This window comes from Schistocerca serialis, chromosome 2 (assembly GCF_023864345.2).
Source record: "Schistocerca serialis cubense isolate TAMUIC-IGC-003099 chromosome 2, iqSchSeri2.2, whole genome shotgun sequence".
NCBI lineage: Eukaryota > Metazoa > Arthropoda > Insecta > Orthoptera > Acrididae > Schistocerca > Schistocerca serialis.
In genome coordinates, this window is record NC_064639.1 from 769,241,189 (window position 1) to 769,263,246 (window position 22,058).

Genomic DNA, 22,058 nt, shown 5'->3' on the forward strand with positions numbered 1-22,058 from the left:
TCTCCTGAGTTTTCATATGATGTCATATGAAATAACTCTTATTTAATTTTGCTTTGCACCTCCTTAAACCAATATCTTTCGATAATCTTTTGCATCACCTCTGCTACTGTCGCTGACATGTATGCACAAATGAAGTCAAGTTTGTGAGCTACGCTCCAATGGTTTGGTAAGTCTAGTTGAAACTGGTCGATGAATGTGTGTGCATGCAAGCTACCGCCTTCTTCCTTGAAATGTTGAAATTTTCTAACTGTAAGGAAGTGGTCTGTATCATATCTACTCATAAATCCGGTTTGTGGCTGATTCATGGACTCAAATAATCTGCCACTGCTTGTGTCGTCGTGTTTATTCTCTGGTAAACTACTGCCTGTCTGCCTATTCTCAATTTCCTGATTCATATCCGCGTCATATCGTATCATTGGTGAAAAAAAGTGTTGTTCGTGTGTTTCTACTCTCGTCGTTCGTGGTATAGTACCTATGCTGCTATTATGTTGTGTCATTGGATTTACTGGTTCAGTTGCCTGTCTTTCGATTGGTATCGGCTGAATGTATGTGTTCCGTTTTTCTAGATACTGTGCCTGGTCCTGCGGCATGTCATGCATTACTTTAATCGGGGTTTTCTGTTTCGATTTCTGCGCAAGTGTTACGTCTAGCCTTGGTTCTACTTGAACTTTCTTAGACGGCGCGTGTTCGTGTACTGAATTAATGCTCGACGTGTCAGTAGTTTCGCTACTGGTGTAATCGGTCTCTATCTTTTCTTCGATAGTTTGTACCAACTCTGTTCGAAGCTTTTCAAACTGATCTTTGTCTTTAAGCTCTATTTTATTGATCCGCTGATCATATTTTTTCAGTGCAACCTTTGCGACCTTGCTTTGAATTGCTTGTTCTCCTGAAATTTGTATTGCTGTTCGAGTGGCTTTTTTCGTAAAACGTTTCACCTTTTTGTCAACGTTTACGATGTCCAATTGGACCTTGTCCACGTCAGTGCGTAATTGCTGCTGATCTTGTGGTAGTACCTGAATTCTTTCTCTAGATTCTCTAGCGTCTTTGTTTATCTGAGTGATCTATCAATTCTGGCGATCCCTTCTTCCATCTGAATTTTAACCTGTTTGATCTGTGTCTTAATCGCCTGATTATCTTGTTGGATCTGTGTCTTAATAGCCTGATTATCCTGTTTCAATTCCTGATACTGTTTTGTCATCTGCGTATTCTGTTTCGTTATCTGTGTATTAATGAAATTGATATCCTGATTTTGTTTCGTCCTACTAGCGTTCATTTTTTGTAACATCTCCATGATCGCGTCCTGTCCTGTAACACTACCTTCTGCTGAACTATGTTTTCTACTCGATCAGTTACGTCGTTTACTGGGCTATGCTGTGGCGTTCCTTAGTTTTATAACTGCAATAACCCGTGCTGTGTGTGTTGAGGACTAGTTGCGTTTGTCATTGAACCAGTACGTGGCGCAAACAACTGCGCATTCTGCCCTCTCTTTTGTGTATGTCTTGTGTTTGCAGGTACAGTTGCGTCTGTTACGGAACCTTTTCGTGGCGCTCGTAACTCTGCAAAATTCTGTGTCTACTGTTGGGGCATATTTAGAATTTGTACGATAGGTTCGACGTATTCTAAATGTTCCCCCTCTTCCTCACTGTCTACTCCTCTTTGAGCGTTAGCTAACTGCCGGTTCATTGATTGTATTGACGCGTATTCTGTCCCTGAATATGCAGCAAACGAACGCATTTCCTGTGTTCGTTTTGCTTCTAATCTTTGCCGTTTCCTACGTGGGCTGTCGAAGGCTCAGAATGTGCCCTACCTGGAATTTCATATTGTGGAAATTCGATTTTCTCGTCCCTTCGATTCCCATCTGTCTGATCTGTCTCAATTTCACCCCAGTCTAACTGAACCCGCTCATTCCGCATCTCCCCGACTGTCCTATTCTCTGATTCACCGTCTGTCCTATTCTCAGGTTCACCTTCTGTTCTATTCTCAATAAGCTCGTTTACTTGCTGTCTATCTGGTTGATTCTCCCCCATCTTGTCTACTTGCTGTCTCTCACGTAACCTTTTGGCTTGTGCTTTCGTTAACATGGAAATTCTTTCAACACACCACAACCCTATCTACAAAACTGTACGACCACTTACCAGTTGGTTGAACCAACAATAATAACAACAACGTCGTGGCTTCTCGGCTAATGTTCTGTCTGCTCTGCTACAGTCTCCAACCTCCACCTGTGCGCTTGGAAAGGGAGAAAAATGTTATTTCTTAATTCTAACTTATATGCTGCTGCGTCATACTGCGTCTCCGCGTCACTCTGCGTCTGTACTTATCACCTGAAAATCCTATGCCCCAACAGCTACACAAAAAACGTAAAAAAAATGCAAAATTTTCCAACACAATAACACACGCCCTTTTCCCTACAATTCTGCTTTCTTCACTGCCTGTATCTATTCTGATCCTAATCTTTGCAAATAGTTATGTAATACATGGAAGAAAGTTCATCAAACTGCTTCTGCTGCGACCTGCTGTACCTAACTATCGTGACACTCTCCTATCCTGGTAGCTTACCTATTTTACCTATCCTGGCAGGGTCGCCATTTTCTGTGAGCCGCGGGGTGCTATTCTGTCATTCTGTGCAACGGATTAATCTGAGATGTACCCTTTACCCTGTGGCTCTTGCAAGATGTGATTTCCACCCCCACACTACTACAGAAGTCAGAAAGACGCTCCTAACGTTCTAAAGAGAAATGCCTGAAAAACTTTCAGCAATAAAAATCTTCTGGAGTCATTCGCTGTAAGGTAATGATACAAAAATTCACAACATTTCTTACGTAACTAGTGGGATACTTGGGTACTGGAGTAGTGCTAGTTAGTGTAAGAAAAACATGAAACTAACGAAAATTATTATTCATTTTGCAAAAATTCTGAGAAAATCATAATGGCACTTTTAATTATGAACCGAACACGTTACTTCCGTGTTCTTTTGGGAATGTGAAGTTACCTCTTAAGGATAGGATTCGCTAATGAAATTTCTATACAAAGTTTAATTGTTACTGACTTGGCAGAATGGCTGAGAGCCGCACCTACTCAACTTGAATAATTATCCGTTAGAATGTTGCTAGGTACGATCGAGGCTGTCGCGCGTTAAATGCAGTGAAGTGTACTGTTGTGGAGGAAATATGGGGCTCGCAATAGCTGTAGCGCACAATGACGTAAGTTGCGATGACTGCTGTCTGCGCCGCTTGCTGCTAACAAATATCTGGATTGACCTTCGCCAATCAAACTCTCCTTACGCCTTGATGAAGCCAAGGACTCCTATTCGCCCCTATTCTAACTATTGGCGTGGTACACCGGTCAGATAACCAGTCCACCGCGATGCCACTCAAAAATTCGCTCGCACAAGAAGCGTGGCGGCCAACACAGTGAACAACGCTTAATCGCAAGGACTCAATATAGAGTCGCACTTCGATTTGCTCTCGACATAGGTGCTCTCCCAGTGAAGTACTGAGGAGAGAGTTGTTCCTCGCGCTTTGAGTACACGTACGAGCGTGCACGCTGTTGTTATGTCTTCTCGCTCCAAGAGCAACAACGGAATGGCCCCTCTCCACGCCATACGTGAAGGGCTATATCTTTCCGTCCGTTCCATTACTCCTTCAGCTCAAGGCGTCAGGACTATCGTCTACCAATCATCATTGCTCTTCTAAAACGGGAGAATGACGTTTCGTTTAAGGCAACCAATCCGGAAATCTGTAGTATCGGCGTTTGGTGTTTGCTGTGTCCCTGTGAAAATCTCTGAAACTGCGTGCTATGTGTAACGAATGCGTAGGCTGGCCGTTCCCACACAATGTAGCGGACTTTGCTTTTAAGCCGAACACAGGGTACTTCTTTCACTCAGGCAAACGCTGTCTGCTCTACGGGCGGATACCGGCCAATGTAGACGGGTTGGGACCGGCCTTCTGGCGTGCAGTTGCCTCTCTCGAACTGAAAGCTCCTGTGACCGTCGTGTCTGGAATGTATGTGTGTACGCCAGCCTCGAGTACTTCAACCAAGGTGCGCACTTGCGATTTATTAGTTATTTGCATATCGTTTACATGAATTCATTCAACATTGACTTTATCTTATCTAGTTTGGGTTGGAATGAAGCGTCTTTATGTGCGGAATATGATTGTGAGGGCAGAATATGTAAGCAATGGAGGTCAGGAGACCACTACGTCTTACAGTTTCTCCAGCAAATAATTGAGAATCACTGTGATCCTGGTGTACAGAGCGTGTGACAATGTCAGAGGTCTCCACTACTATGGATAAGTAAGTTGTTTTAGATGGATTGACAGCTTTTAGATTTGTCTGTATCATGTAACAGAAATTTAATAGATTCCTCTAAGAATCCATGTGAATGAGCTCATATTTTCAATCATTCAGGGTCAATTGCCACTTTTCGCACCATGTAGACATCTCGTCTAAATCATTTTTCAAGAGAATTAAATTTTCACTCTGCACCGAAGTGTGCGCTGATATGAAACTTCCTGGCAGGCTAAAACTGTGTGCAAGGGTTTCGAGTTCAAGTATCGGTCCGACACATTGTTTTAATCTGCCATGAAGTTTCATTTTGCAATAGCTTTTGATTTTCTGATGATTTCATTTCAGAGAGAGTTTCTCAGATTATCTCCAAAATTGTTTACATAGATTAGGAACGGCAGAAGGTCTATACAACTTCTTTGGCAAAAGCCAGGTTCCGTTCGGTTTCTACTCGATGACTTCCCATCAGTTCCCACGAACTGTGACCTTTCTGAGAGCAAACCACAACTCTATTTGCACAGATGAGATGATACTGCATAGGCATGCAATTTAGTTAGGAGCCACGTATGAGAAACTGTATCAAAAGCCTTTTGGGAATCTAGAAATATGGAATCGATCTGAGGTCTCCTGTCCATAGCACTCATTACTTCATGAGAATAAACAGCTAGCTGTGTGTCACAATGGCGATATTTTCTGGATCCGTGCTGACTGTGTGTCAAAAGATCGTTTTCCTCGAAGTAATTCATAATATTCGAACGCAATATATGTTCCATAATCATACTGCAAATCGACGTCAGTGATAAGGGTCTGTAATTCATCAGATTACTCTTGCTTCCTCCCTGGAGTCACCACTGTAACTTTCCAGACTTTAGGCACGGTATTCCGTCCAGTGAGCTTTTGAAGTACAGAGCTATTATGTCAGCGTCCTCTGAAAGGAATCTAATTAGTATACAATGTGGACCGGAGATCAAATTATTAAGTGATTTAAGCTGCTTTGCTACACTGAGGATATGTACTTCTAAGGGACTCATATTGGTAACAGTTCTTGATGCGAATTGTGGAATATTTACTTCATCTTATTTGGTGAAGGAATTTCGGAAAATCGTATCTAGTAACTTCCCTTTAGTGGCACTGTCATCCGTAACATCACCGTTGTTATTGCACAGTGAAGTACTGACTGTGTCTAGCCCTTGGTATACCTCACATACGACATGAATCTCTTTGAATTTTCTGTCCGATTTTGAGACAGTGCTTTGTTGAAGAAACTACTGAAAGCATTTCGCGTTAATGTTCGCACTAATTGTCGAGCTTGTGTTAAAACTTCGCAAATCTTGGTGATTTAGCAGTCTGTTAAATTTTCATGATCTTTGCGTTGCTTCTAGAAAAACCTTCTGACCTGTTTTGTTTACCATAGTTTGTCAATTTCGTCTCTTACTAATTTAATTGTTATAGATCTCTCCACTGTTGTAAATAATGTTTCTTTGAATCCAAGCCTCGTCTGATATACAGTTTCACAGTTTGTTCGGAGAGAATGGAGGCTGTCTCTTAGGAAGTCATCATGAGAATGTTTTTCTGCTCTTTTAAACAGCTATATTTTGCGTTTATTTTTGGTGGGTTTGGACTTTACAGTATTCATTCTCGCTACAAACGACCTCATGGACGCACAACGCTCCGCACTTTCTCGGGATTATTTGTTGCTACCATTTATACTTCGAGCGAGTACTTGAACTAATTGTTCAAACAATTGTCGTAGAAAGCATGTAGTATGATTTCGCACGATGTTTTGTGTCTACCACCACGTGTAATTGTATGGGCGGAGTATATATCTGAAATTAGACTCAAGTCTTGTTTGAACCGTTTAGCGTCTGTATTTTCCGAGTCGGGAGGTTGCTAAAAGAAACTAATTATTAATTTATTCCGGTTGTCAAGTATAGCCTCTTCCCGTACTAACAGGAAATATCTGCTTCAGTTTCGTTACAAGATATACTACTTCTAACAGAAGGTCCTTCGTAAAAATTTAGTTTGATCTAATCTCCGACTTCAGCCAGCTTTAAGTTCGTATAACGAATTTTTGTTCTTCAGTTCTTTCTATTAGCACATGGAGCTCTGGTTCTTTCCCAAAATAGCTACGACAGTCTTCGACTATAGTACCTATGGTTCCTAGGTCAACCCTTGTTCTAAGCATGACTTGCACCCTTTGAGACAAACACCTTTTTTTTCTTTCCCGAGACCCTCTAACATAAAAAACCGCCCAGTCAATACAACACAGCCCCCAGAACCCTAGCACCTTGATCTTGTGTGATGGATCCCTGACCCATTAAGCGGAACCCGTCAACCCACCACCCTATGGCGCAAGTCGAAGAATCTGCAGCCCATACGATTGCAGAACCGTCTGAGCCTCTGATTCCGGCCCTCCTTTCGGCTCTGAACCAAAAGTCCGCAATTGGACCTATCATCGATACTGTAGATGGTGAGCTCTGCCTTCATCTCGCAAGCAGTATTGGCAATCTTTACCAGTTCAGATGGTCGCCCGAAACAAGAGAGAATCTCTTCCAATCTAAAGTGGCACGCGTCATTAGTAACTACATGAGCCATTTGGCGTGATCAGTTTCACAAATCTGCTTAAACTGGGCCATATATTAATAGTGTCAAATTAATCCTCCAAATAACTTAAAGTACAGGATAAGAGAGCCTGTTCACTCGCACAGAAAGTTAGGTTCCATGAGCCATGAGACTTAGAGTCATTCGAGAAACCTGACAACTTAATTATAAGTCCCATATTATCACCATACTGTCGAACAATACAAATCTGAGCTGCTTCAAAGACGAAGTCCTCCAATATTGCAGAATGTTACTGGCGACATCGCCTTAAAGTCACGTGCCGTCTCAAAAACCGAGCAGATATTGAGTAGATCACTGAACAATGGCCGATTTTCTAAATTCAGCTATGACCATACACATGAGAAGTAGAGTGCCAAGTCCTTTAAGCCTTAACGTGAGAAACCAATTGCATTTTGTGAGACTCCCAAAAAGTAACACACAAAGTATATGGGGCGATCAAAAAGTTTAGGTTCGAAAGCAACACTAACCCTTTGCTTACATGTCGTTGCTTATATATCCGCATCAGAGTCGCACTGGATTGCAACACACTGCAGGAACGCCAGCAAACGGAAACTTTTTGATCTCCCTTTACGTTTCTGTGTGGATCGTTAAATTTCAGATTACTCTCTTAGCCGCCAATTATTATGAAACCATCTTAGGAAAATTATCAAAATAGGACATCACTGAAAATTAGCATATAGTTCATATACGTTTTACGTGCCGAAAGATGTGTGTTTAACCTGCATTTCTCTTTGGGTCTATATGATCCGAAAGCAATATTGTTTTATTATTCTCTTTCTTGATGAAATGGAACATGTTTGTTAAATTCACTGACTACGTTCATAATTTTTAAAGCTGCTTGCAGCTCATAAAAGTTTGTTTTATTTTAAACTAGCTTGATTCTAATTGGTAATTGCTGTATATATAGATGTTTGGGTCAATAAGATCCAAAAATGTGTATCTCTACCATCTACAGTTTAATAATTATGGGATTTACTGTCATGTTACATCTGTATCTAATCTACGACTTACAAGGAGACGGCACGAGCGTGGGGTCGGGGATTTCTCCGAAATTTTGTGTGGTGAAAGAGGACCCCTAACACCTCACGTGGTTAAAATATTAGGACGCACTACCCGGAACATCCCGGGAAAAATCGATCCAAAGTTTCTTAGGTGCCTTATGAGTATAAAATGTTAGTCCACTATCGAGCCGCTGTCTGGCCTGGATGTTTAGGGCTCGGACTCTTACGCGAGAGGTCTCGGGTTCTGTTCCTCCTCTGGCACTTTTTTTCCTTCTGTTTCATTTTCTTCTGTTATTCCACCAATTATTCAGAAAGTTTCCCAAACCTACATTATCTTTAACAAATTACTTACATTATTGAATAAAAATTATTTTCTGTTTGTCCAACAACACAATTCATGGCGGTGGGTTTTCCATTTTTAATTGTAAAATATATAAGGAGACTCGTTGGGTTTTTAATCAGAATAACAAATTCGATTGGGAAACATTCAATTTTATACATATAATAATTATAATAAAGAACTGCAGTGGTAATTATCGTAAAAACAAACAAAGCAATAATTATTGCGACATCTTGCACAACATATAAAAGCGGATTTTTTACAATCACAGGGCGTTTGCAATAAATCTGTACAAAACTATGCCCTATTAACATTTACGAAAATGTTTTGAGTTTCTGATAATTTTGAGGCAAACCAGGAATATTGACTCATGTCTCGGAATATTGGTGACGATAACTGATGATGAATTATAGAATGAATTTTTATAGTCTTCCCGGGAATTAATTTCATGATTCCCCTGTAACAATGCGCTGCAATTTTGCAAGCAACAGAAGAAATGCCAGAGTTTTTTATTTTTCTTTGGTTGATCGTTGTATTTGGTCACTGCGGACGTCACATGACATCCGGTCAAGTTCGCTTGTTGATCCTTGCACTCAGTTTTTTTTTATTACAGAGGCCAAGCAGCTCTCTGACCGAACACGCTGAGCTACCGTGCCGGCAGCCATGTTGGCCAGACGGCGGCACGGCAATGGACTAACATTTTATATTCATAAGACACCTAAGAAACTTTGGATCGATTTTTCTCGGGATTTTCCGAGTAGTGCGTCCTAATACACTCCTGGAAATGGAAAAAAGAACACATTGACACCGGTGTGTCAGACCCACCATACTTGCTCCGGACACTGCGAGAGGGCTGTACAAGCAATGGAATGGAAATGTGTGGCTAGGGCCTCCCGTCGGGTAGACCGTTCGCCTGGTGCAGGTCTTTCGATTTGACGCCACTTCGGCGACCTGCGCGTCGATACAAGCAATGATCACACGCACGGCACAGCGGACACACCAGGAACCGCGGTGTTGGCCGTCGAATGGCGCTAGCTGCGCAGCATTTGTGCACCGCCGCCGTCAGTGTCAGCCAGTTTGCCATGGCATACGGAGCTCCATCGCAGTCTTTAACACTGGTAGCATGCCGCGACAGCGTGGACGTGAGCCGTATGTGGAGTTGACGGACTTTGAGCGAGGGCGTATAGTGGGCATGCGGGAGGCCGGGTGGACGTACCGCCGAATTGCTCAACACGTGGGACGTGAGGTCTCCACAGTACATCGATGTTGTCGCCAGTGGTCGGCGGAAGGTGCACGCGCCCGTCGACCTGGGACCGGACCGAAGCGACGCACGGATGCACGCCAAGACCGTAGGATCCTACGCAGTGCCGTAGGGGACCGCACCGCCACTTCCCAGCAAATTAGGGACACTGTTGCTCCTGGGGTATCGGCGAGGACCATTCGCAACCGTCTCCATGAAGCTGGGATACGGTCCCGCACACCGTTAGGCCGTCTTCCGCTCACGCCCCAACATCGTGTAGCCCGCCTCCAGTGGTGTCGCGACAGGCGTGAATGGAGGGACGAATGGAGACGTGTCGTCTTCAGCTATGAGAGTCGCTTCTGCCTTGGTGCCAATGATGGTCGTATGCGTGTTTGGCGCCGTGCAGGTGAGCGCCACAATCAGGACTGCATACGACCGAGGCACACAGGGCCAACACCCGGCGTCATGGTGTGGGGAGCGATCTCCTACACTGGCCGTACACCACTGGTGATCGTCGAGGGGACACTGAATAGTGCTCGGTACATCCAAACCGTCATCGAACCCATCGTTCTACCATTCCTAGACCGGCAAGGGAACTTGCTGTTCCAACAGGACAATGCACGTCCGCATGTATCCTGTGCCACCCAACGTGCTCTAGAAGGTGTAAGTCAACTACCCTGGCCAGCAAGATCTCCGGATCTGTCCCCCATTGAGCATGTTTGGGACTGGATGAAGCGTCGTCTCACGCGGTCTGCACGTCCAGCACGAACGCTGGTCCAACTGAGGCGCCAGGTGGAAATGGCATGGCAAGCCGTTCCACAGGACTACATCCAGCATCTCTACGATCGTCTCCATGGGAGAATAGCAGCCTGCATTGCTGCGAAAGGTGGATATACACTGTACTAGTGCCGACATTGTGCATGCTCTGTTGCCTGTGTCTATGTGCCTGTGGTTCTGTCAGTGTGATCATGTGATGTATCTGACCCCAGGAATGTGTCAATAAAGTTTCCCCTTCCTGGGACAATGAATTCACGGTGTTCTTATTTCAATTTCCAGGAGTGTATTTTAACCACGTGAGGTGTTAGGGGTCCTCTTTCACCACACAAAATTTCGGACAAATCCTGGACCCCACGGTCGTGCCGTCTCCTTGTTAGTTTCATATAATAATGCATTTATTGTCAACAGATGACTTGTTGCTCACATGAATTCTCACTGGAGAAAGTTCATTCAGTTGCTAATCTGTTGTTGTAATGTTTTATTTTTGTACTTTCAACATTGCAGCACAGTCAGTTATCGAAACAACCGCTGGAATTACAATGTATACAGCCGCCAGAAGAGAAATAATCTTTTGTACAGCAACTGAAAATGAAATTATTGGAATGAGAATCACTGAAGGTCAGTGGCGCCCATCCGATAGTTTGTAGGTGAAAGGGGAGGGAGGGGTCGGTGGAGTATACCTAGAGGTATAGAGTGCTTTTAATATTTTGGAATAGGGATGACGACTCATCAGTAACTATAAAAAGGGTCCAGTTCAGACACAGTTAAAACATTGTGTAATAGCGTCTTTCAAATCATTTTCTTACAAGAAAAACACCTCACTACACAGCAAGAGAGCTAGAAGGGGTGTCCTTGCTGAAGGTGAACAAATTCATAGTCGATTAAAACTGTGTGCCCGACCGACACTCGAACTCGGGACCGTTGCCTTTCGCGGGCAAGTGCTCTACCAACTGAGCTGCCGAAGCACGACTCACGCCCGATACTCACAGCTTTACTTCTGCCAGTACCTCGTCTCCTACCTTTCTTTCAGGAGTGCTAGTTCTGCAAATTTGGCAGGAGAGCTTCTGTAAAGTTTGGAAAGTAGGAGACGAGGTACTGGCAGAAGTAAAGCTGTGAGTACCGGGCGCGAGTCGTGCTTCGGTAGCTCAGATGGTAGAGCAGTTGCTCGCAAAAGGCAAAGGTCACGAGTTCGATTCTCGGTCGGGCACACAGTTTTAATCTGCCAGAAAGTTTCATATCAGCGCACACTCCGCTGCAGAGTGAAAGTCTCATTCTGGAAATTCATAGTCAATTGTAGATAAATACTGACGGGTTTCTGTTTCGGTCATATGTCGTGTTGTTGTCTCTTGATGGCGGAAATCGATTGTACTGCGGGCCTACAAAAATCTGAATGGGAACTTGAGGTGAGTTTTACGTTACGCATCGGAACTAGCCATTCATCTTGGCGCCAGTTGTGAGTTGGCGCTCATGTAGTTACAGATAGGGGTCTCCCTGGCGCAGCTAGCTCACTACCTCACTTATTCATCACCCAGTTGGTATACAGCACTTTCTTTTACATTGTTATAAGAACTGCAATTCTAAAATTTCAAAAGTTTAAAGAACATTTTTATAAAAGGTTTCTTGTTATTCCAGTATACTCCGGTTTGGATTACTTGTTTTATTTTATTATATACAAATTGTGTATATTGCACTGTTTTGTGTACTCCTTGGACAGAATTTCTTCCTTATTCTTTATGTGTTACAACTGTATTTCTGTATGATTACAATTGCAGTGCCATCTGCTCGTAGTTCGTAACATTTTTATTTCTGACTAGGGATTCTGAGCCTTTTCCACCTATTGTACGAATATGAGCTTGTGCAGTCGGGGTTACATGCATGAATTTTAGGTAAATCTTGTTGCATTATTGATATGCCAATGTATCACTTTCTTCCTGTTCCTGGAATTACGAGTTACGACTTGTGCGTATGATGGTGATTTATTGAAGTTTATTTACATCAGGCATGTTGCATATATTCGTGTTGTGCAAATACTGCACGTTCCCCCACCTTATTATATCTGACCGAACTAAGCTTTAGTTTCAATCTCTATGCTTTACACATCCGATTATTACAACTTAGATTCACCGAAACTGGTCATCATTAATGAAATTATAATTTGCGATCTTGACCGTAGCAGTTTTACTTCTGTATTTCATTTCAATTTTCACTCCATAAATCAAACCCAGATTCTCTGTTATCGTATGATGTACATTCATGCTGTCCAGCCTCACTGACAGTCGTTTTAACAGCTACAAGGAAGTCCTTAACGATTTTAACTGCCTTCAAACATGTTTTAAGGTTTGTTGCAACTTTTTGTTTTTGAATGCACGAGCAAACAGCGTTGACACGACTAATACGTGAAGACGCTCAGTCAGTAGAAAGCGCTTTTTGATTTTTATTACGATGTTAACTCTTCAGACCATCTCCGGTAGTCTACACTGGTTGTACGCCTCATATTTTAATACTGAACGTAGTAGTTAGTCAGATTAGTTTACCATTTCCACGTACTTTACTACGCAAATCTCACAAGTAGACGCCTCCATAAGCTGCAGAATGTTATAGACATCCACCAGGTCTACAAAATTTGTCGCAGTTAACAATGGTGGTGTACTAACATGGAAATTAAATTATTAATCACTGGCCGCAGCTACACAAACGTTTCAGTCGTATAGTAAGTTGAATACCCTCTGGTGGCTACTTGAATTAGTTTGAGGCTAATCACTTGCTGCTATACTTTGTTTAAATGAAATAACATTTCTTTTATAGTCCGATTCACGGACGATGGCGGTTCACGCATGTCGAGGCACGGACGGGAATGGCATTGTTGACGATTGCAAGCGACAGTTGACGTACGCGAATGCGCGCGTTTCCGCTTGAAGGAACCGTATATCCAGCAAATTATATTTCTCGCTTGCTTATGCAGAATTTATCACTTACCACCACCATCAGCAGTGATAACTCGCAACAAATGAAATACAAATTCACTAAACAACTCGCTACGATCACGTTTAATGCTCGCATTGGCTATAGCGTTCCGAGCAGAGCGCTCGGAACACTGCATTGGCCGTCGGAGTATGCGGACGTAAGTGCGCAGAACAAGCCTAAACTCGATCGCCATCGTTTGTGACTCCAACTACAGTTATCTCAGGCAGTTTGACATTCTTTTTGATCGATTAATAGGATTGATGCATAAGTTGGTAGCTTTTTTCCGTGAGTTTAATAAACGCAGCAGATACAAATAACAGACAATAGTCTTCAACAATACAGTCTCCTTTACTGTTTATAACAGTATGCCAATGTTACGGTAAATTTTCGATTCCGCGACTGTAGAAATCACGTGATTTTGAGGCGAATAACTCGTCCAGCCATGTTCGGAGCGCATTTCCATCCAGAAAAAAGTTCAAAGGTTGTTCGAGAGAGAGTGGGAAACGTAACAATCTGAGGGTGTTGACCAGGTGAATAAGGTGAGTGCGGAATGACTTCCCAACCCAACTACTGTATAGTGTTTATTGTCAGTCTAGCAGAATGCGATTTATATTGGAGTAGCAGCACTTCACGTAGTCTTCCTGTCATTGTTATTGGACTGCGTCCGCAAGAAGTCTCAGTTATTGACAATAAATGTCAGCAGTGATGGTTACATGACGGGGAAACAATTTGTACCACACCACATCGTCGCGTTTCATCAGATGCGTAACATTGTCTTTGGGGATGTGCACAGCTCTTTGCATGGCTAGCTGCTGCATTGTTTGGGCTGTCATTCCTTTCTTTCCTTATGTTAGCATGCAGACACCATTTCTCGTGACCAGGAACGATACAGGATAGGAATGGTCGGCGTTTTTCAAGAACCAATGATGATGAGCAAGCAGTGATGAACATATGGCCACCTGCTGGTTTTCGCTTAGCGCAGTCGATAGCCATACACCCGATTTTTGAACCTTTCCACAGCATGCAAATGTCGCACGATGAGGGAATGATCACAGTTGATCACACTTGCCTGCTCTTGAGTACCGTGACGTGGATCATTGTGGATTAATGCGTTTAACCGTCTCCATCACACCCCAAATGTCTTCCTGAAAGTGGAGAGTCACTAATGTCAAAACAGTCCTCCTTAAAACGACAAAACTATTTTCTTGCCGTGTTCTGCCCGATGGCATTATCCTTATGCGAGGGTTGGAACTTTAATAGTGGTAACTATTTATTTACAACTCGTACGAAATAGATACATGTTTCAAAGTGATGACATTTTCTGCAGAACCTGACCATCATTTTGAAGGGAAATGCTCAGGCATGTACAGTGCAAGCTGTTACTTATTTGTTTGCCTGATGGGGCTGCTAAGTGCTATACCACCTACTGCACTCCACTGACTTAAGCCCTCATGAGTTCAACTCCATTTCTAAACTCAAGGAAACACTTCACGGCATTCGCTTCAGAAGTGCTACAAATTCGTCGGGCAATAGACCACGCTGCTCGAACTGTCAACACAACTGGCACTGCTAAGAGTTTCCTACGACTTCCACATGGCTGGCAACGGGTTATACACAATGCTGGTGACTACTTTGAAGGTCAGTAACACTTCGAAACACGTTTCTGTTTTGTACGAGATGTAAATAAATAGTTGCCACTGTTAAAGTTCCAACCCTCGTACATTGCGCAAATGTTTCTGGTTGCCTCCAATGCTGTTACCCCTCCACTGAACTCAGACGGAAGAACATGTCGGAAATGTTTCGATTTCTCCATTTGTCACTCCATTTTCTAGAGTCGATCGATCCACTAGCTATCTCCAAATGACAATATGTAAACTAAAACAGCAGCAGTGAATCACAAATAAAAATTACAGTCGATAAAGAAACCCATAGCAACCAGAATGCCACCATGTAAAATTAAAAGGCTACGAACTTACGCAACAACCTTGTAACCCCTCAACAGACTATTTCCTTAACCTTGGAATAAATGGTGACTAACCTCTCAATAAAATTGTGACTCATATATAACCTTTCAATAATTAACTGACTGTGAATCCAAACTGGTAAATCTACATGTCAGCAGTGCTGCGTCATGGCCCTGAAAAGTCATGCTGAATAAACTGAAGATCTTACCTCAATTATGTTGCCGGATAACGCGTATATATCTGCTCCTATAAGAAGTTTTTCTGGCACAGCCCCGTGCAATGCTGGCCACTAGATTTTGTTATGTATGAAAAACAACTGATTTTATTTACGATAATTGACATGACTATGGATAGGAGAAATTAGTAAAAACTTTAAATTCAGATAAATGACTGTGAAAAGTTATCTTTATAAGAAAGATTATTATTGAAAAATATTTACAATAGTACAAAATGAGTTGTTGCAATTTACATATGCGCGCGGCAATAAATAATAATTTTTTGCTTTTACCTTGTAATACATCGCTCAGGCACCGCCATCATTCTCCACTACCGGCCTTGGTAATTCCACACAGGACACAAGTGCTCTCTGTGAGCTATACAATCTTTGGCATTTTGCAAGAACTGAACTCATTGAGAAATGAAATAATGTGCACACGCACTGTACAAGTCTTAAGCGTTTTACAAGAACTGAACACATTGAGAAATGAAATAAAGTGCACACACACTGTATAAGTCTTTAGCATTTTTACAAGAACTGATCATATTAACAAATGAACTGAAGTGCACACGCACTGTATACGTCTTTAGCATTTTACAAGAACTAGGAAAGGAATTGGAAGGATAGCATCATGGTTGTAGCACAGTGGGTTGCACATAGCTGCACTGAAAGTCCATATTTGTCTACAGAAGCACAACACCAAGTGAGACAATCTGAAGTTCTCTTGCCTGAAGTATTAATCAGTGTAGCCAAGACACTGAAATGTTGTAATAATATTCTATGTTATCATTTTGGTAGTACATTAGGTACACCAAACAGTAGGACCATAATAACATCTCCGTCGTTCAAGGTGGTTGACAGCTTGATATGTAAACACCACATTCTTGTAGAATCCATAATCTTACATCAACACAGAATTAGTGCAAAAACCAAACAGTGTGCTCCATGATCATGAGGATGGACAGGACATATGGATATCGCAGTAATTGGTGGTAACTAGGTCAGAAGATAGGGGATACATTAAGTCTTATACTAGTCATTATTCAGAACTACACTAGTGAGTCATCCGATTTGAACAATTATTGGCACTCATTGGCCAGTTACAAAGCATGTGTGGAGCATTGCAGTAATTTTTGGTACAGCATTTGTGGAGTATTACAAAACATTATTCATAAGTCGTCTCATTACAGTGATTATTGGCATAGTATTTATGGGATATTACAAAACATTATTCGTAAGTCAACTCATTTCAATAATTATCGGCACTCATTGGCCAGTTACAAAGCATTTATTATGCATTATTCAGAAGTCATCATTCAAAACAGGAGTTATTGCAAGTAGCAACAAACTGCTAGTGACTATACAGGGTGAAAAGTATTTAAACCGACAAACTCCAGAAGGTTGTAGGGGATATCAAAACAAATATTTTTCTCTAATGTCATTTTTTCCTATGAGGATTATTTAAACCGGTGGAGGCCGTATTACGCTCTTCCGTTGTTAGAGGCCATATTACGATCTTCAGTTGTCACAGGGCGCATTACGCTCTTCAGTTGTAGGCAACTGCTGTCCACCAGTGTAGTAGTGCATTGTCTGTTTACTAAAGGAGCGATACACCTAGAGTGAGTACACTGACATGCTTGGTGCATACTACATAGCGCACCACAGCGGACGAGCTGCACAGCGAGTTTATCAACAAAAATTTCCTAATCACCGTATCCCGCATCATACGACCTTTGCTGCTGTGTACCAACGTCTGCGTGAGACCGGGTCATTTAGCAGATTACCTGGACAGGGACGCCGTCGCACGGTAAGAACGCTGCAATTTGAGGAAGCTGTCTTGCAGCATCTGGATCGGGATCCTTCAGTCAGTACTCGTGCAATTGCACGTAACATGGGTACGAATCATACGAATGTAAGGATAGTCCTTCGACAGCAATGTCCGTTTCACTTACAGCGTGTCTACAACCTGGAACCAGTTGATTATTCACCCAGAGCACAGTTTTCGCAGTGGTACCTGGAACAGTGTGAAATGCATCCTACATTTCAATCCTCTGTGTTGTTTACCTATGAAGCAACGTTCGGGAGTGATGGAGTCTTCAACACGCACAATTCGCACGTTGGAGTGAAGATAACCCACATGCCACAGTTACTAGCGCTTATCAACTGCGGTTCTTCGTTAATGTGTGGGTCGGTGTTATTGGGGACTGTTTAATTGGAACGTATCTGCTACCTGGGCCGTTAAATGGCAAGCACTGTTACAATTTTATCGCCAGAGCATTGCCAGAATTGCTGGAAGACGTCCCGCTCCTTACAAAACAACGCATGTGGTTCCAACATGACGGGGCGCCGGCACATTTCAGTCGCAGTGTGCATCGATTCCTGCACCGACGGTTCGCAGAAACGTGGATTGGCAGAGGTGGTCCTGTACCATGGCCTGCTCGATTCCCAGATATGCTCCCTCTGGACTTTTTTGTGTGGTGAGAGATGCCCAACCATATTTACACAAGTCCTGTTGCATCAGAAGAGGATCTGGTTGCCCGGATAGTAGCAGCAGCAGGAACAATTCAGGATACTCCTGGAGTTTTTGCTTGTGTCAGACAGAACATGATCCGACTGTGTAACCTTTGTTTACGTGTCAATGGAGGCATTTTTGAAAATCTGTTGAAATTGGGTTGTGTTAATGTGTTGTCTCGTGGTCATAAAAAATGGAAAAGTGTTTGTTGGTTTAATTAATTTGCCGCCAGAGAAATCTTCCTCTACTGGTTTAAATACTCCTCATAGGAAAAAATGAAATTAGGGAAAACTGTTTGTTTTGATGTCCCCTACAACCTCCCACAGTTTGTCGGTTTAAATACTTTTCACCCTGTATTTGATATCATGCAAGTGACATAAGACATATTTAAAATGTAAGACATTGGAACTAGTACTCAACGTGTTTAGTCCAATAATGCATACACATAATGGAATTAATACATCAGAAAAATTTGCATTATATTTAGGACAAGAAATATATCTGAAATTGTAGCATTATTTAGTTTTACGCTAGTAGTAGTTGGGACTAGTAATAATTTTTTCGTGCTAGCGATGCATTGCGTTGGGATCAATAGTCAATTGGTGGGGCATGAAAATATTTGCTTTTGACTTATTGCTGGAAATAAGGGTTATTAACATCATTCGTCATGAGTCAGCTGTAGCAAGCTTATGAAATAAGTAGATTATATTTGATCACGTCATGAATGATACAGACAACCGGGTAAGTAAAAAAATGCAAGTACTAGAACAGATTTAATAACTAAGTGATTGTAGCATATAACATAACGACATATTTCAGAAATCATTTTAACGTCATAAAAAGCTTCCCCAGAAAAAAATTCAAGTAGGATTATTAAGGTGAAAGAAGAAATGTATATTATGCTGAAAAGTGGTAAACTTCTAATTAACAGGTAATGACGTATCTGCTTAACATGCATTTACTCTTGCTGTCTCTTTCCAAAACTTTCAGTCATTATACAATGCAATATACGACATACTGTCAAATAGGTCTACAACAAATACTTAAATAACTACATAAACTTCATCATTATCATCTGCAAAAATGAAAAAAACTTCATGATTCATTACCATTTTCTTCATATAACTAGACATCATTTATTATCCTCTGCAAAAATAGTTCATTATTCATTATCTTATTTATCAGCATCATTCATCAGTGTCATCATTTCATATATAACTAAGTTTCTTCCTTCTAGCATACTTCATCACTAAAATTAACATACATAGCTCCACTCGATTGTCCGCCGCAATTGCGTCTGAATGAAAAGTAATTACTCAAGGTTGCTATCAGATGGTGCATAACCTATATTTTCGTAATCTTTGTTAATTCTAATCCATTTACTCTTCATGACAAGGTATTGCATTTTCTTTTGTTCATTCCGATGGTGAAATTTCCATTTCATAGTAAACCACTGTGGTTGTTTAATTTATTTCTTTTACACGGTATTGCTTTCTGAAAATGATGAATATGGATTAATATCTTGCATTTAAATCATATACCCATTAAATGAAAACTTGTTTCTAGTGATGTGACTAAGCTTACAGCAAAGAATAACAGAAAATGTATTAGGTCAAAACCATAGACAATTTTCAAGTACAAAAATGTGCACACAATATCATAATGTAGTAGCAAAAAAATGTAGAATAGTCAAGATATTGGAATATCATAAGGCAAAATGTCAAAGTCAACTGGTGTTTGTTATATCTTAAAGATTTCATAGTGCATACAGAGAAAATTCTAATTTCGATGGGAAAACCATCAATATACATAAAAAATGGGAAATGTGCACAGTCTGATATATAACGACAAGAAAAGCGACCTGCTAACCTTACCTTGCCGGGCACTTGCCAAGAAAAAATATGATCATCATTAATAAGTGGTCACATAAATATCTGTAAATTGCATTACAGTGTGAGAAGTCATAAAATATGTTAATCAATAAATGGTTTAATATTAGAAATATGGTGATTGACCTTGGTTTTTCTGGTTCTCAAAGTTTTGGCAAGTACTACATTGGGGTGAGGAATGCTGCGAATTCTATATGGACCAGCGTATAGAAGCTCAAATTTACTGCATCTGCTCTTTCCTCTGTTGGATAAATTGTGTGTGTGTACGAATATCTTCTGTCCTATGTGAAATTCACGGCGTGTACAAACCTGCTTTTGCTGTATTCTGCGGCACGTTTGATGTTGTTGAGCGCAATGTCAATTATTTCATGGTGGCGTAGTCGACGAGATGTAGGAAAAGATACTAATTCTTTAATTTTGTTGGGTGGTTCAACATTTATCAAAATAACAGTCGGAGATAGTTTAGTAGATTCATTTGGTATGGAGTTAATTACGTCCTGGAATGAGAGTATGTGTGTGTCCCAATCAATATGTCTTCTGTGGCAGTATATTCTACATAGTTAACCAATTTCTGTCATCAATCCTTCAGAAGGGTTCGAAGAAGCGTGATACCTGGATATATAGATCAGAGAAATGTTTCTAGCTTGTAACATATGTGTCCATATCGCAGATCGAAATTGTGGTCCATTGTCGGAAATTGCTTTCAATACACGCCCTACATGAAATAGAAAATGTTTTACAAATGCATTGGAAATAGATTTAGCAGTAGCTTTGCGTAACGGAGTGAAGGTAACAAATTTCGAAGTGAGTTCAACAATGACAAAGATGTAACAAAAACCTCTATTACATCTGGGAATCGTTCCAGAAATGTCTACAGCGGCCGTATGTCCCAATTTAATGGGTAGAATGGGATGTAACGGAGGAATATGTGAAGTTGTGTCTGATTTAGCTTTCTGGCAGATTTTACATGACGCTAAAACTCGTCGAATACGTTTCTCCATGTTGGCAAAATAACAGTTCTGTCTCAGTATAAGAAAACATTTTATGGCTCCATAATGTGCGTAACTGAAATGTGTATACCAAATTAATTTGTTAACAAGCTCGTCAGGAATAGATAATAAACAGTTGTTATTGTCAGGGTGAGAGCAGCGAAACAGAATGTTGTTGCGTACAGTATAACTGTTTCTCATGGCGACGTTATTCTTATCTTGCCAAAGGTGTTTAATTTCTTTCCATACGTTGTCTTTGCTCTGCTCTGTGTTATGTCTCGTAATGATGACGAAATGAAATTTTCACAACTTGTTGAATATACATGAGGCTAAAATTTGCTTGGCAGAAATCGGTTGCAATGTTTTGCTGATTGTTGCCGAGAGAACGGGATAGTGCGTTCGCTACAATATTTTGTGCTCCTGGAATGTGAACAATTGTAAAATTAAATTCCTGTAAATAAAGCTTCCATCTGCTTCACCTGCCATGTGTAAATTTAGCGGAAAGTAAAAACTGTATAGCTCTATAATCTGTGTAAACGGTAGTATGTTTTCCATAAAGAAAATGCCTAAATCTGGAAAATGCTCATACAACACATAATGTTTCAAGTTCTGTAACAGAATAATTGCGTTCAGCAAGCGACAGAATTCGACTTACAAAAGCGATGTTTTTAATTACTGTAGTACCGTCTTCTTCAGTTTCCTGAAAAATGTGTGTACGCCTAAAGCTGTATTAGAACTGTCGGTGGCAATGGAAAAATTTTGGGTAGGATCTGGGTGTGATAAAAGTGGTGCATTTAACAAGGCATGTTTCAGATTAACAAACTCAGACTGTGCTTGGCTATCCCAGGACCAAATAGCGTTTTTACCCGTCAACTGGCATAATCTAGGGCTGTCTAAAGCAGAGTAATGAATAAATTTACGGAAAAAGTTAATTAAACCCAGAAAGCTGCGTAGTTTCTTGGTCGTTGGAACAGTAATGTCACGTAAGACTTGAAGTTTTTCCGGGTCAGGCGCAATGCCTTCTGCTGAAATTACATGTCCAAGAAATGTTATGGAAGTTTTGCCAAAGTGCGACTTGCTAAGATTAACTGTGAGTCCTTGTGCATGAAAAGTTTGCAACACTTGTTCAAGAATCGAATTGTGCTCAGACCAGTTAGCTTCTGCGATAAGGATGTCGTCTACATACGTTGCGATTCTGTCTTTAAGTTCTGCCGGAACTATAGTATTCAAAACGCGAATAAATGCTGCTGAAGAAA